Source organism: Nerophis ophidion, linkage group LG10 (assembly GCF_033978795.1).
Source record: "Nerophis ophidion isolate RoL-2023_Sa linkage group LG10, RoL_Noph_v1.0, whole genome shotgun sequence".
NCBI lineage: Eukaryota > Metazoa > Chordata > Actinopteri > Syngnathiformes > Syngnathidae > Nerophis > Nerophis ophidion.
This window is the reverse complement of record NC_084620.1, coordinates 54,784,816-54,801,807: the sequence shown is the minus strand read 5'-3', so window position 1 is coordinate 54,801,807 and position 16,992 is coordinate 54,784,816.

The following is a 16,992-nucleotide window of genomic DNA, read 5'->3' as shown; positions in this document are numbered from 1 at the left end:
TAAAGGACCAAACAAAAGGCGCTCACAGAGGAGGTACAAAAACTTGGCTATGAAACTGTGAGACTTGCTGGGCATAGCGGATTTGTTCTTCCAAGGATGCGTCGGGCAAGAACACAGCGTAAGGTAAGAAATAAAGGATTTATTTAACTAATAAAAGGCTAAGAACAAAAATACTGGTGCTAGGCAGAAAAGCCAAACAAAATACACTAACACTTGGCACAAAGGCACAAAAAGGGAAAACAAAACAACTAGCATGAGAGCTAGGAATAAATCAAGCGTGGCGTGAAAGCTAGCGAGTAAGAGCATGGAAAACAGTCATCACTTGTTGCATGAGAGCAAATTAGGAACCGAGGACGAACTAACAAAAGGGGCAGGCTTAAATAAGGCAGTAATCAATAGTAACAGGTGTGCGTTAAAAGCAAGGGCAGGTGAAAACTAATGAGCAACCGTGGTGACAGAACAAACACAGGAAATAAGGAGGTCAAACTACAAAATGTGATATAAAAAGGAACAAAGCAACAATATGGTATGATGCGGGCATCGGATCATAACAGAAACCAAACAACATAAACCAGGGACATAAAACAAAACTTGCAAACTATGGCATGAATAGCAAAACTTACGGGGAACGAGAAAAGAGCATGGATCATCAGCATGGAGCAAGGGTGTGTAGAGGATGATGTCGCCAGGCTGACTGCCTGGCAACTACAGGCTTAAATAGTGCCGTGGTGCTTGAAAACAGGTGCGTGAGTTCAAATGAATCAGGTGCGTGAGTCGTGAGGACAGGTGAACTGATTTGTAGGCATAGAAACAAAACAAAGGAGAGAAAAAACTAATGGAATTGTGAAGTAATCTAACACAACTAAACAAAACATGATCACAAAGACATGACACTGTACAGTATATGTGTTTGGGTCACTTTTTTTTTTTTCCAGGAACACTAATACCAAAAGTCACAATGTCCGATAGAGTTCTAGAAAAGTTATGACAGACCACCTAAAAAAAAAAACGGAATGGAATTTTACAGTTTTTTACTGAATGGGACACCCGAAATATAATTGAAAATGAAGAAAGTGGGATTTACAATTTTACCTATGAACAATAAAACACTGAATATTAACAACATATGAACATATTTTACTTCTCAGACCAGCTCCTCCATAGACATATTTTACAATCAAGCGAAACACAACAAAAATGTAACAAACAGCAACATATTAATGCAAAGTGAAATAAACAATATGATATACCGTCACTTTTATGCAGACATTTGTTGTGCAAATTTGCTTCTGCATCTAATTAATAAAATACCAGGCTATGTTTACCTCATGAAAAAAAAAGTAGCGATACAATTCATGCAGCAGCAACTTTTTGTTTGGTAATTTTGAAAATTGCAAAAATAAAAAAAATTAAAATAAAAATGTTTTCATTGTAAATTCCAGGTCAAGGTACATTTATTTATATAGCACAGTTTTAAAAGAGACTACTGCCCCAGGATGTTGTACCGATTAAAACAGAAGGGCAAATGATTAAAAAAAAATAATGATAATCAAAATTATAATAAATTCAGATTATTCTACACATAAAACAGTTAAAATGCTTAAAAATACTGGAAAAAAACCCTGACAAAATTGTTTACAAACTTATCAAATTACTGGTTAACAATTGCATTACTTTTACAACAACATTCAGGACTACAGTAAATTACTTTGTGATCCGATTACAGCAATTTGTTTGGGTCCCTTTTTTTCTTTACAGGAACACTAATACCAAAAGTCACAATGTCCGACCGAATTCTAAAAAAGTTATGACAGACTACTTAAAAAAAAAACAGAATAGAATTTTACAGTTTTTTACTGAATGGGACACCCAAAATGTACATGAAAATGAAGAAAGTGGGATTTACAATTTTACTGTCAGGCTTGTTCCTGACAGTTTGACTATGTTTTAGTTTTTTCCTCTGCATTTGTCTTTGTTTCCTCTGTGTGTGTAGTATTTCCTTGTCAGCGCTCTTATTTTGTCTGTTTCCTGTTTTTTTCCCTGACTGCTGTGTTCCCTCAGCTGCGGCTGATTGGCACCTGGCCACACCTGGTGTCAATCAGCCCGTTCCTATTTAGACCTGTTTTCTCCTCCATTTTGTGCTGGATTATTGTCATGTATTGTCGCTTGTGTCGTGTCGTGTCGTTGCAGCGTAGCGGTAAGCTATATTTGGTAGCTTTGTGTAGCTTACTGTCTTTTGTTCCCTGCTTCCAGTTTTGTTTGTTCATAGCCTAGTTTGTTATCCGCCTTGTGCGCGCTTTTTGTTTGTACCCTTTGTTTGGTTTTGTTTCAGTGTGTAAATTAAAACCATGTTTTCTTACTCGATGCCTGCCTCCTTCTCTGCATCTTGGGGTTCGTCACAAACTAACTCTGACATTTACCCATGAACAATAAAACACTGAATATTAACAACATATGAACATATTTTACTTCTCAGACCAGCTCCTCCATAGACATATTTTACAATCAAGCAAAACACAACAAAAATGTCATAAACAAGTGTAATAAACACCAACAATATGATATAATATCACTTTAACACAGACATTTGTTGTACAAATATGCTTCCGAATCTTATTAATAAAATCCCAGGCTACGTTTACCTCATAAAAATAAAAGTTACGATACAGTTCGTGGAGAAGCAACTTTTTAATATTGATAATTAAATAAGTACAGAAGATTCTAAAATGCTTAAAACACTGTAAAACGTTGTAGTTATTGTTTACAAACTTAGCAAATTACTGGCTAACAATTCGCTCGGTTGGTAGACTGGTTGTGCCAGCAACTTGACGGTTTCAGGTTCGATCCCCGCTTTCGCCATCCTAGTCCCTGCCATTGTGTCTTTGAGTAAGACTAAAGCTTTACCCACCTGCTCCCAGTGCCACCCACACTGCTTTAAATGTAACTCAGATATTGGGTTTCACTATGTAGAGCGTTTTGAGTCACTAGAGAAAAGCGCTATATAAATTGAATTAATCTCACATTGTAGATTGTCACTGAAGGCATCAAAACTCTGAATGAACACATGCGGAGTTATGTACTTACTGTTCTAGTTTCTTCAAAATAGCCACCCATTTGCTCTGATTACTGCTTTGCACACTCTAGGCATTCTCTCCATGAGCTTCAAGAGGTAGTCATCTGAAATCCTTACCAATTCCCAGGTGTCATAGTTTTGATGTGACAATCTACAATGTAAATAGTCATGAAAATAAGGAAGATGTGTCCAAACTTTTGGCCTGTAATGTGAGTTATATTTTCTTATTAAAAGTATTCTTTCCATTTTGACAAAATAAAAATACAAATTTCATATTAACTACCGTATTTTTCGGATTATAAGTCGCACTGGAGTATAAATCGCATTTTTGGGGGAAATTTCCATCCATCCATTTCTACCGCTTATCTGTTTCCCGGTCCCGGGGGGTGCTGGAGCCTATCTCAGGTGGAAGGCGGCGTACACCTTGGACAAGTCACCACCTCATCACAGGGCCAACACATATAGACAGACAACATTCACACTCACATTCACACACTAGGGACCATTTAGTGTTGTCAATCAACCTATCCCCAGGTGCATGTCTTTGGAAGTGGGAGGGGCCTATCCCCAGGTGCATGTCTTTGGAAGTGGGAGGGGCCTATCCCCAGGTGCATGTCTTTGGAGGCGGGAGGAACCCAAAGTAGCCATATGTACATGTATATTTTATCTTTTAAATACATTTTGGCCACAGGCGGCAAATTTCAATTCCTTACAGCCCGGGTCACCAACGCGGTGCCCGCGGGCACCAGGTCGCCCGTAAGGACCAGATGAGTCGCCCGCTGGCCTGTTCTAAAAATAGCTCAAATAGCAGCACTTACCAGTGAGCTGCCTCTATTTTTTAAATTGTATTTATTTACTAGCAAGCTGGTCTCGCTTTGCTCGACATTTTTAATTCTAAGGGAGACAAAACTCAAATAGAATTTGAAAATCCAAGAAAATGTTTTAAAGACTTGGTCTTCACTTGTTTAAATAAATTATTTTATTTTTTTACTTTGCTTCTTATAACTTTCAGAAAGAGAATTTTTTCGATGAAGAATATTTGTGAAGTATTTCTTCAAACTTATTATGATTAAAATTCCCAAAAATTATTTTCGCGAATCTAGAAAATCTTTAAAATCAAATTTGAATCTTATTTCAAAGTCTTTTGTATTTCTTTAAAAAAAATGTTTCTGGAAAATCTAGAAGAAATAATGATTTGTCTTTATTAGAAATATAGCTTGGTCCAATTTGTTATATATTCTAACAAAGTGCAGATTGGATTTTAACCTATTTAAAACATGTCATCAAAATTTTAAAATTAATCTTAATCAGGAAAAACTTCTAACAACGTTCCATAAATTCTTTTTTTTTTTTTTCAAATAGATTCGAATTAGCTTGTTTTTCTCTCCTTTTTTTCGGTTGAATTTTGAATTTTAAAGAGTCGAAATTGAAGATAAACTATGTTTCAAAATAACATTTTCATTTTTTTTGCCTTTTCGCCTGTTTTAAACCGTTCAATTAAGTTTTATTTTCATCATTTATTCTCTACAAAAAACCTTCCGTAAAAGGAAAAAAATTGTACAACTGAATGACAGACAGAAATACCCATTTATATATATATATATATATATAATTCCTAAAGGTAAATTGAGCAAATTGGCTACTTCTGGCAATTTATTTCAGTGTGTATCAAACTGGTAGCCCTTCGCATTAATCAGTACCCAAGAAGTAGCTCTTGGTTTCAAAAAGGTTGGTGACCCCTGCCTTACACACACTTATTACATATGTTGACCAGAGGGGGAGCACTTTAAATTTTTTTACACACACTTGTTATTTCATATGTTGACCAGAGGGGAAGCACTTTTAAAAGCGACACACACTATATTTGAATTTACTTAACACCAAAAATAGACATTTGAAAGGCAATTTAAAATAAATGAAGAATAGTGAATAAAAGTACGTTATATAACGCATAAATAACTGAGAACGGGCTGATATACATCTAGTCTCTTACGTGAATGAGATAAATAATATTATTTGACATTTTACGGTAATATACTCATAATTTCACACATAAGTCGCTCCAGAGTATAAGTTGCACCCCCGGCCAAACTATGAAAAAAAACTGTGATTTATGATCCGAAAAATACGGGTAATGCAAATTTAAACCTAAAAAAAAACCTGACGGTCCTACACTTGAAAGAAGCGGGCTCACTATTTGACGGCATTGTCCTCCATGAAAAAAACTCCTCCCTCTCACTTTCTCCAGAGAGAATGTGTGTGTGTGTGTGTGTTCTGGCAATGCTGACAACGGGAACACCGCTCTGTTTACACAGTCACCTTTAGGGGACCTCTGACGGTATGGGGACCAAAAAAACTGGTTTTTAAATGATAGTCAGATCTATTCTGAAGATGCCTAAGTGATTTTTAAGCTTCGGCCCATAAAACATGTTTACTGGTTAGTTTGAGTGTGGGACATTTGCACATTCACATCATGTCATATTTAATGTGAATTTTTTTAATTATTTTTTATCTTTTTTAAATGGTCCTCGGTAGTCAGATACAAATGTGTGTGAATTATGCAAAATTTTAAAAATTTGGTCCCCATGAACCATATTAACTCTTTTCCCCCAGGGTCCCCAGTTAGTCTGATCGGCACATGACTTCATCAATCCAATAATTTTTTTTCATGCCTCCAAAACCTGTAGAAAGGGTGGTCCCCATAAGTGATGATCAAAAACTTGGTCCCCATTCCAAAGAATAACCAGTATGTGTGTGTGTGTTTGTGTGTGTGTGTGTGTGTGTGTGTGTGTGTGTGTGTGTTCTGGCAATGCTGACAACGGGGACACCGCTCTGTTTACACAGTCACCTTTAAGGGACCTCTGAGGGTATGGGGACCAAAAAAACAGGTTTTTAAATGATAGTCAGATCTATTCTGAAGATGCCTAAGTGATTTTTAAGCTTCGGCCCATAAAACATGTTTACTGGTTAGTTTGAGTGTGGGACATTTGCACATTTATATCATGTCATATTTAATGTGAACTTTTTATTTAAATGTTTTATTTTTTTTTAAATGGTCCTCAGTAGTCAGGTACAAATTTGTGTGAATTATGCAAAATTTTAAAAATTTGGTCCCCATGAACCATATTAACTCTTTTTCCCCCAGGCTCCCCAGTTAGTCTGATCGGCACATTACTTCATCAATCCAATAATTTTTTTTCATGCCTCCACAACCTGTAGAAAGGGTGGTCCCCACAAGGGATGATCAAAAACTTGGTCCCCATTCCAAAGAATAACCAGTGTGTGTGTGTGTGTGTGTGTTCTGGCAATGCTGACAACGGGGACACCGCTCTGTTTACACAGTCACCTTTAGGGGATCTCTGACGGTATGGGCACCAAAAAAACAGGTTTTTGAATGATAGTCAGATCTATTCTGAAGATGCATAAGTGATTTTTAAGCTTCGGCCCATAAAACATGTTCACTGGTTAGTTTGAGTGTGGGACATTTGCACATTTACATCATGTCATATTTAATGTGAATTTTTTAAATTATTATTATTATTTTATTTTTAAATGGTCCTCGGTAGTCAGGTCCAAATTTGTGTGAATTATGCAAAATTTTAAAAATTTGGTCCCCATGAACCATATTATCTCTTTTCCCCCAGGGTCCCCAGTTAGTCTGATCGGCACATTACTTCATCAATCCAATATTTTTTTTTCATGCCTCCACAACCTGTAAAAATGGTGGTCCCCACAAGTGATGATCTAAAACTTGGTCTTCATTCCAAAGAATAACCAGTATGTGTATTTGTGTGTGTGTGTGTGTGTGTGTGTGTTCTGGCAATGCTGACAACGGGGACACCGCTCTGTTTACACAGTCACCTTTAGGGGACCTCTGACGGTATGGGGACCAAAAAACCAGGTTTTTAAATGATAGTCAGATCTATTCTGAAGATGCCTAAGTAATTTTTAAGCTTCGGCCCATAAAACATGTTTACTGGTTAGTTTGAGTTTGGGACATTTGCACATTTACATCATGTCATATTTAATGTGAATTTTTTTAATTATTTATTTTTATTTTTTAAATGGTCATCAGTCAGGTACACATTTGTGTGAATTAAGCAAAATTTAAAAAATCTGGTCCCCGTGAACCATATTATCTCTTTTCCCCCAGGGTCCCCGGTTAGACTGATCGGCACATGACTTCATCAATCCAATAATTTTTTTTCATGCCTACACAACCTGTAGAAAGGGTGGTTCCCACAAGTGATGATCAAAAACTTGGTCCCCATTCCAAAGAATAACCAGTGTGCGTGTGTGTGTGTGTGTGTGTGTGTGTGTGTGTGTGTGTGTTCTGGCAATGCTGACTTAACGGGGACACCGCTCTGTTTACACAGTCACCTTTAGGGGACCTCTGACGGTATGGGGACCAAAAAAACAGGTTTTTAATTGATAGTCAGATCTATTCTGAAGATGCCTAAGTGATTTTTAAGCTTCGGCCCATAAAACATGTTTACTGGTTAGTTTGAGTGTGGGACATTTGCACATTTACATCATGTCATATTTAGTGTGAATTTTTATTTTTATTTTTAATTTTTTTTAAATGGTCCTCGGTAGTCAGGTCCAAATTTGTGTGAATTATGCAAAATTTTAAAAATTTGGTCCCCATGAACCATATTATCTCTTTTCCCCCAGGGTCCCCAGTTCGTCTGATCGGCACATTACTTCATCAATCCAATAATTTTTTTTCATGCCTCCACAACCTGTAAAAATGGTGGTCCCCACAAGTGATGATCTAAAACTTGGTCTTCATTCCAAAGAATAACCAGTATGTGTATTTGTGTGTGTGTGTGTGTGTGTGTGTGTGTGTGTGTGTGTGTGTTCTGGCAATGCTGACAACGGGGACACCGCTCTGTTTACACAGTCACCTTTAGGGGACCTATGACGGTATGGGGACCAAAAAACCAGGTTTTTAAATGATAGTCAGATCTATTCTGAAGATGCCTAAGTAATTTTTAAGCTTCGGCCCATAAAACATGTTTACTGGTTAGTTTGAGTTTGGGACATTTGCACATTTACATCATGTCATATTTAATGTGAATTTTTTTAATTATTATTTTAAATTTTTTTAAATGGTCATCAGTCAGGTATACATTTGTGTGAATTAAGCAAAATTTAAAAAACTGGTCCCCGTGAACCATATTATCTATTTTTCCCCCAGGGTCCCCGGTTAGTCTGATCGGCACATTACTTCATCAATCCAATAATTTTTTTTCATGCCTACACAACCTGTAGAAAGGGTGGTTCCCACAAGTGATGATCAAAAACTTGGTCCGCATTCCAAAGAATAACCAGTGTGCGTGTGTGTGTGTGTGTGTGTGTTCTGGCAATGCTGACTTAACGGGGACACCGCTCTGTTTACACAGTCACCTTTAGGGGACCTCTGACGGTATGGGGACCAAAAAAACAGGTTTTTAATTGATAGTCAGATCTATTCTGAAGATGCCTAAGTGATTTTTAAGCTTCGGCCCATAAAACATGTTTACTGGTTAGTTTGAGTGTGGGACATTTGCACATTTACATCATGTCATATTTAATGTGAATTTTTTTTATTATTTTTAATTTTTTTTAAATGGTCCTCGGTAGTCAGATAGAAATGTGTGTGAATTATGCAAAATTTTAAAAATTTGGTCCCCATGAACCATATTAACTCTTTTCCCCCAGGGTCCCCAGTTAGTCCGATCGGCACATTACTTCATCAATCCAATAATTTTTTTTCATGCCTCCACAACCTGTAGAAAGGGTGGTCCCCATAAGTGATGATCAAAAACTTGGTCCCCATTCCAAAGAATAACCAGTATGTGTGTGTGTGTGTGTGTGTGTGTGTGTGTGTTCTGGTAATGCTGACTTAACGGGGACACCGCTCTGTTTACACAGTCACCTTTAGGGGACCTCTGACGGTATGGGGACCAAAAAAACAGGTTTCTAATTGATAGTCAGATCTATTCTGAAGATGCCTAAGTGATTTTTAAGCTTCGGCCCATAAAACATGTTTACTGGTTAGTTTGAGTGTGGTACATTTGCACATTTACATAATGTCATATTTAATGTGAATTGTTTTTATTATTTTTTATTTTTTTTAAATGGTCCTCGGTAGTCAGATACAAATGTGTGTGAATTATGCAAAAGTTTAAAAATTTGGTCCCCATGAACCATATTAACTCTTTTCCCTCAGGGTCCCCAGTTAGTCCGATCGGCACATTACTTTGTCAATCCAATAATTTTTTTTCATGCCTCCACAACCTGTAGAAAGGGTGGTTCCCACAAGTGATGATCAAAAACTTGGTCCCCATTCCAAAGAATAACCAGTATGTGTGTGTGTGTGTGTGTGTGCGTGTGTGTTTGTCGGGAGGAAAAACAAACAAAGACACACGTAGCCGCCACACTCCTTGCATCTGGCAGCACGCCATCGGGCCTCGCCACAAACCACAAGTGAGGCCTGTCGCCGCCTACCGCCGACGCTCGCACACGCCCGCGGCCAATCAGGTCGCTCCGTACGCCCCGGCGTGACTTCCAGCCGCAATAACAGATGTGCGGAGATAACCTCACAAAGCCAAATCATGGCCTATTATGACTGTTTGACACGGCGCCGTTAATAAGGCCATTGTGGCGCACAAAAGGACTCTTTGACAGATGTGCAAAAGCGGCGGCCATGTTGCACGGCGTCGCTCGTCAATGACGCTTGTTTGCTCGCTTGCTGGCTGAGGACTGACGGCAAACACGCGGCGGTCCTCCCGGGGGCAGACATAAAAGAAGTGTACGTCAACACAAACACTCTCCATTCATCTCCTTTAATTGCTCGGAGCGCCGGCGTATTCTTCCAGGTAGGAGTGGGCGGGGTCAAAGGGAGGCTGGTCGCCAGGCCGCCAGGTGTTTGGCGCCGCTGTTGACATTGGCCACAAAGAGGCTAACCTAGCTTTACTATCATTACTAGTACACCGCAGTAAGAACCAATATTAGTGGAAGTAAAATTTGACTCCAGCCTTTGTTTGTACTTCAGGGCGAGACAACCATTTCCTGCTCTTTTTGATTTTTAAAGTGAACAAACAAAACAAAAAGAAAAACAATACAAGTTGTATTGTTTTGTTGCATGCAATGATTAGTTTGAGGGGAAATAAATGTATCAATACACATATATATATATATATATATATATATATATATATATATATATATATATATATATATATATATATTTGGGGTGTGGGATAAGATCTATTTGAATATGAATCGCGATTCTCACGTTGTGCGATTCAGAATCGATTCTCATTTCTAAAAAAATCGATTTAAAAAAAAATATATATATATTATTATTATTTTTTTTTTTATCAATCCTACAAACCAATTCACTTCAATTCCATAACAATGCAATCCAATTCCAAAACCAAACCTGACCCAGCAGAACTGCAATAAACAGAGCAATTGAGAGGAGACACAAACACCACACAGAACAAACCAAAAGTAGTGAAACAAAAATGAATATTATCAACAACAGTATCAATATTAGTTATAATTTCAGCATAGCAGTGATTAAAAATCCCTCATTGACATTATCATTAGACATTTATAAAAAAAAAAATAAAAAAATAGTGTCACAGTGGCTTACACTTGCATCGCATCTCATAAGCTTGACAACACACTGTGTCCAATGTTTTCACAAATATAAAATAAGTCATATTTTTGGTTTGTTTAATAGTTAAAACAAATTTACATTATTGCAATCAGTTGATAAAATATTGTCCTTTACAATTATAAAAGGTTTTTAAAAAAAAAAAATCGACTACTCTGCTAGCATGTCAGCAGACTGGGGTAGATCCTGCTGAAATCCTATGTATTGAAAGAATACAGAATCGTTTTGCTACGGCAAAATATCGTTTTTGAATCGAGAATCGAATCGAATTGCAAAAATCAATATATTATCGAATCGTTACCCCAAGAATCGTTGGACACCCAAAGATTCGCAGCCCTAATATATATATATATATATATATATATATATATATATATATATATATATATATATATATTTATATATATATATATATATACATATATATATATATATATATATATATCAATCAATCAATCAATCAAAGTTTACTTATATATCCCTAAATCCCGAGCGTCTCAAAGGGCTGCACAGGCCACAGCGACATCCTCTGCTCAGATACCAGATTGTGTTGTGGTTTGTGCAGCCCTTTGAGACACTAGTGAATTAGGGCTGTATAAATGAACATTGATTGATTGATTGATATCTATACATACACATATACACATACATACATATAAACTGTACATATATACATACATACATACATACATATATACTTTACATACATACATACATATACACATACATACATATACATTTTTTTCTATGTCTCCATTCAGAAAACGTGCCAAGATAGAAAACAACAGCACAAAAAAAAAGTATAAGATGTGCTGACGTTGCAATTAGATATGCAAAACTAGGAAGTGCTTGAGGGCAACGACTAACAGACGACGGCAGCAACAACAAAACAAAACACAACAGTTTGGAATTTAGCATACAGCTAGTTGGGAATGATGTCTTGAAGCCACTTTTTTTTTTTAATTAGCAGTGTGTGTATTTTAGTAAACATGGCCTCCCAAATGAAGTTTTTTTTTTTTTTTTTTTTTCATTTACATTTTTTTTTTGCTGTTTTGAGAAGCCTCTGCCAAGTGGTCAGTGCTGGACCAAAATGGGGACAATCAGGAGCACTTTGGCCATTTCACTAATTAATGAGGGGCCACACACACACACGCACGCACACACACACACACACACACACACACACACACACACACACACACACACACACACACACACACACACACACACACACACACACACACTCACACAAAACGAACAATGAACATTTTTTTTTTCTGATGTATTTAGGGACACATGACTAAAGAGGTGAAAAAGAAAAGAGATGACAGAATGTACACACACTCTGTAAACATGACACACCCAGTGACTTCTCACGAACCCCCCCACCCACACACACACTCTTAGTCATATTTATCATAGTATAATATAAATACAAACCCCGTTTCCATATGAGATGGGAAATTGTGTTAGATGTAAATATAAACAGAATACAATGATTTGCAAATCCTTTTTCAACCCATATTCAGTTGAATATGCTACAAAGACAACATATTTGATGTTCAAACTGATAAACATTTATTTTTTGTGCAAATAATCATTAACTTTACAATTTCATGCCAGCAACACGTGACAAAGAAGTTGGGGAAAGGTGGGAATAAATACTGATAAAATTTCGGAATGCTCATCAAACACTTATTTGGAACATCCCACAGGTGTGCAGGCTAATTGGGAACAGGTGGGTGCCATGATTGGGTATAAAAACAGCTTCCCAAAAAAATGCTCAGTCTTTCACAAGAAAGGATGGGATGAGGTACACCCCTTTGTCCACAACTGCGGGAGCAAATAGTCAAACAGTTTAAGAACGACGTTTCCCAAAGTGCAATTGCAAGAAATTTAGGGATTTCAACATCTACACTCCATAATATCATCAAAAGGTTCAGAGAATCTGGAGAAATCAGTCCACGTAAGCGGCATGGCCGGAAACCAACATTGAATGACCGTGACCTTCAATCCCTCGGACGGCACTGTATCAAAAACCCACATCAATCTCTAAAGGATATCACCACATGGGCTCTGGAACACTTCAGAAAACCACTGTCACTAAATACAGTTTGTTGCTACATGTCAGGCTTGGACTTGGATTGTATGTGCTCCTTGGACGCAGAGGGATTACAGGACGAGCCAGGCGAGAATTCAGGTACATAGTTTTAATTATTTATACTCAAAATACAATAATAAAGGTAAAACAAAAAGCGCGCTCGATGGCGGATACTCTAGACTAAAACTTAGAACGAAAACAGCACAATGGCAATACTATCTACAAACAAACAAAATAAACCATCAAAGGCATAAATACAAACAAAAAACTTACTGTGACAAAAAAACGGGAGGCATAAACAGCGAGGTGCGTGGCAGGGGATCAATGGCATGGAGCAATGAGTAGCAAAGGTCGTAGATTACAATGAAAGTTAATGTTCCCAGACTGATGGACAGAAAGAAATGGACTTAAATAGTGGCTGTGATAATTTGGAACAGGTGCGGGACTGAGGGCATGGGCGTGACTAGGAGGGCAAGGTGAAAAGCAATGAGTTGTCATGGTAACAAAACAAACCAGGAAGTGAAAAAAACGGAACAAGAGTCCAGAAAACAAAACAAAACATGATCAAACATAAAACCAGATTTACAGACGTGACACTACATCTGTAAGTGCAAGTTAAAGCTCTACTATGCAAAACGGAAGCCATTTATCAACAACATCCAGAAACGCCGCCGGCTTCTCTGGGCCCATGATTATATAAAATGGACTGATGCAAAGTGGAAAAGTGTTCTGTGGTCTGACGAGTCCACATTTCAAAAGGTTTTTGGAAATATTCGACATCGTGTCATCCGGACCAAAGGGGAAGCGAACCATCCAGACTGTTATCGACGCAAAGTTGAAAAGCCAGCATGTGTGATGGTATGGGGTGCATTAGTGCCCAAGGCATGGGTAACTTACACATCTGTGAAGGCACCATTAATGCTGAAAGGTACATACAGGTTTTGAAACAACATATCAATCAATGTTTACTTATATAGCCCTAAATCACTAGTGTCTCAAAGGGCTGCACAAACCACAACACAAACCACTACGACATCCTCGGAAGAACCCACATAAGGGCAAGGAAAACTCACACCCAGTGGGACGTCGGTGACAATGATGACTATGAGAACCTTGGAGTGGACGAAAGCAATGGATGTCGAGCGGGTCTAACATGATACTGTGAAAGTTCAATCCATAATGGATCCAACACAGTCGCGAGAGTCCAGTCCAAAGCGGATCCAACACAGAAGCGAGAGTCCCGTTCACAGCAGAGCCAGCAGGAAACCATCCCAAGCGGAGGCGGATCAGCAGCACAGAGATGTCCCCAGCCGATACACAGGCGAGCAATACATGGCCACCGGATCGGACCGGACCCCCTCCACAAGGGAGAGTGGGACATAGGAGAAAAAGAAAAGAAACGGCAGATCAAATGGTCTAAAAAGGGAGTCCGTCTTTTTCATGGACGCCCCTCCTTATTTCAGCAAGACAATGCCAAGTAAAAAAAAAAGAGTGCGGGTACTTTCCTGGCCCGCCTGCAGTCCAGACCTGTCTCCCATGGGAAATGTGTGGCGCATTATGAAGCGTAAAATACGACAGCGGAGACCCCCGGACTGTTTGAACGACTGAAGCTCTACATAAAACACGAATGGGAAAGAATTCCACTTTCAAAGCTCCAATAATTAGTTTCCTCAGTTCCCAAACGTTTTTTGAGTGTTGTTAAAAGATAAGGTGATGTAACACAGTGGTGAACATGCCCTTTCCCAACTACTTTGGCACGTGTTGCAGCTATGAAATTCTAAGTTAATTATTATTTGCAAAGAGTTTGAACATCAAATATGTTGTCTTTGTAGCATATTCAACTGAATATGGGTTGAAAATGATTTGCAAATCATTGTATTCTGTTTATATTTACATCTTACACAATTTCTCAACTCATATGGAAACGGGGTTTGTATGTATATATGTATATATATGTTAATAGAGTCAAGTTCATATAGTTGGCAGTGTGTCGTCCAATCACGCGTGAGCACTGAGAGGGAGCCCCGCCTGCCTGAACCCCACAGAGCGCCCCCCCCCCCCTTCCCCCCCTACCTCCCTCCAGCCTGCCGCCCACCAGCCGTGACCCGAGGTGTGGGCCTCCATTGTGCGAGTGGTCGGCCTTGCGCGCTCACAAAGGCTCAGACGCTTCAAAAACGAAGCACTCGAGGACTCGCGGCTGAACTCCGGCTTCGCCCCCCCAAAAAAAAAAAAAATCAAGTGCACTAATTGAGGGGACATTTTTAGAGTCGAGTGTTTTTGTGCAAGAATATATTTTTGTCTCGGCAACTTTCCCTATTGTCCACCATGTCATTAGGAGACACTGCGTGGACAAATGTTTTGGGACACTCTTAGGAGGCTTCCTACTCTTTTAAGAAAACATTCCCAAAATAAATTGTCCATTGGCGAGGTCACAGGTCACGCGCTATACAGGCCTCTTCTATGCCGGAGCACACCTTCATTCGGACTGTTTTGTGCATCGGGAACAGGAAGATGTTCCACAAAGCCCACAGTCTCGCTAAGAGGATTCATTCATTCATTGAGAGCTGCATCCCAAGACTTTCGTCCAGCAGGGGTGTGTCAAAGTCTGAGTGAGAGCTCAGTCAAGTACAAAACCCCAAAACCAGTGAAGTTTTCACATTGTCTTAATGGTCAATAAAAACAGAATCCATCAATCCATCCATTTTCTACCGCTTGTCCCTTTTGTGGTGGCGGGGAGTGCTGGATTTGCAAATCCTTTTCAACTTAATTGAATAGACTGCAAAGACAAGATATTTAAACTCTTATGTTATGTTTTGCAAATATTAGCTCATTTGGAATTTGATGCCTGCAACATGTTTTTTAAAAAAAAGCTGGCACAAGTGGCAAAAAAGACTGAGGAAGTTGAGGAATGCCCGTCAAACACTTATTTGGAACACTCCACAGGTGAACGGGCTCATTGGAAACAGGTGGGTGCCATGATTTGACGACCATTCTTAAAACCCATTTTTATTCACTGGCTTTTCACCCAGCATGAGATTTTTTTTTTTTAACAGTTTTTTACTTTTTAACTGCTTTTTATCTAACAAATTGTTCTTAGGGTAATTTTTTTATTGGCTTTTTCAATGTGTATTTTACTTCTGTTTTAAATGTTATTTTTTTAGTCTGTCCTTTGTCTCTATTTCTTTGTGGTGTAGAGAACTGCGGTTATTTTTTAAAGTGAAGTGAAGTGAATTATATTTATATAGCGCTTTTCTCGAGTGACTCAAAGCGCTTTACATAGTGAAACCCAATATCTAAGTTACATTTAAAGCAGTGTGGGTGGCACTAGGTGCAGGTGGGTAAAGTGTCTTGCCCAAGGACACAACGGCAGTGACTAGGATGGCGGGAATCGAACCTGCAACCCTCAAGTTGCTGGCAGGGCCACTCAACCAACCGAGCTATGCCGGCGTTATAAATAGAGTTGGTATGGTATGGTATGGTATGATTGGGTAAAAAAGCAGCTTCCGTGAAATGCTCAGTCGTTCACAAACAAGTACGGGGCGACAAAAGCCTAAGCAAAATGTTGAAGAACAACATTTCCCAACCAGCTATTGCAAGGAATTTAGGGATTTTACCATCTACTGTCCATAATATCATCAAACGGTTCAGAGAATCTGGAGAAATCACTGCACTTAAGCCATGATATTACGGACCTTCGATCCCTCAGGCGGTACTGCATCAAAAAGCGACATCAATGTGTAAAGGATATTACCACATGGGCTAAGGAACGCTTCAGAAAACCACTGTCAATAACTACAGTTAGTCGCTACATCTGTAAGTGCAAGTTAATACTGTACTATGCAAAGCCAAAGCCATTTATCAACAACACCCGGAAATGCTTCGGGCTTCGCTGGGCCCTGACCTCATCTAGGATGGACTGATGCAAAGTGGAAACGTTTTCTGTGGTCTGACGAGTCCACATTTAAAATTGTTTTTGGAAACTGTGGACATCGTGGACCAAAGAGGAAGAGAACAATCCAACTGTTCTAGACGCAAAGTGTAAAAGCCAGCATGTGTGATGGTATGTGGGTTTATTAGTGCCCAAGGCATGGCTAACTTACACATCTGTGAAGGCACCATATCATCAAAAGGTTCAGAAAATCCAGAGAA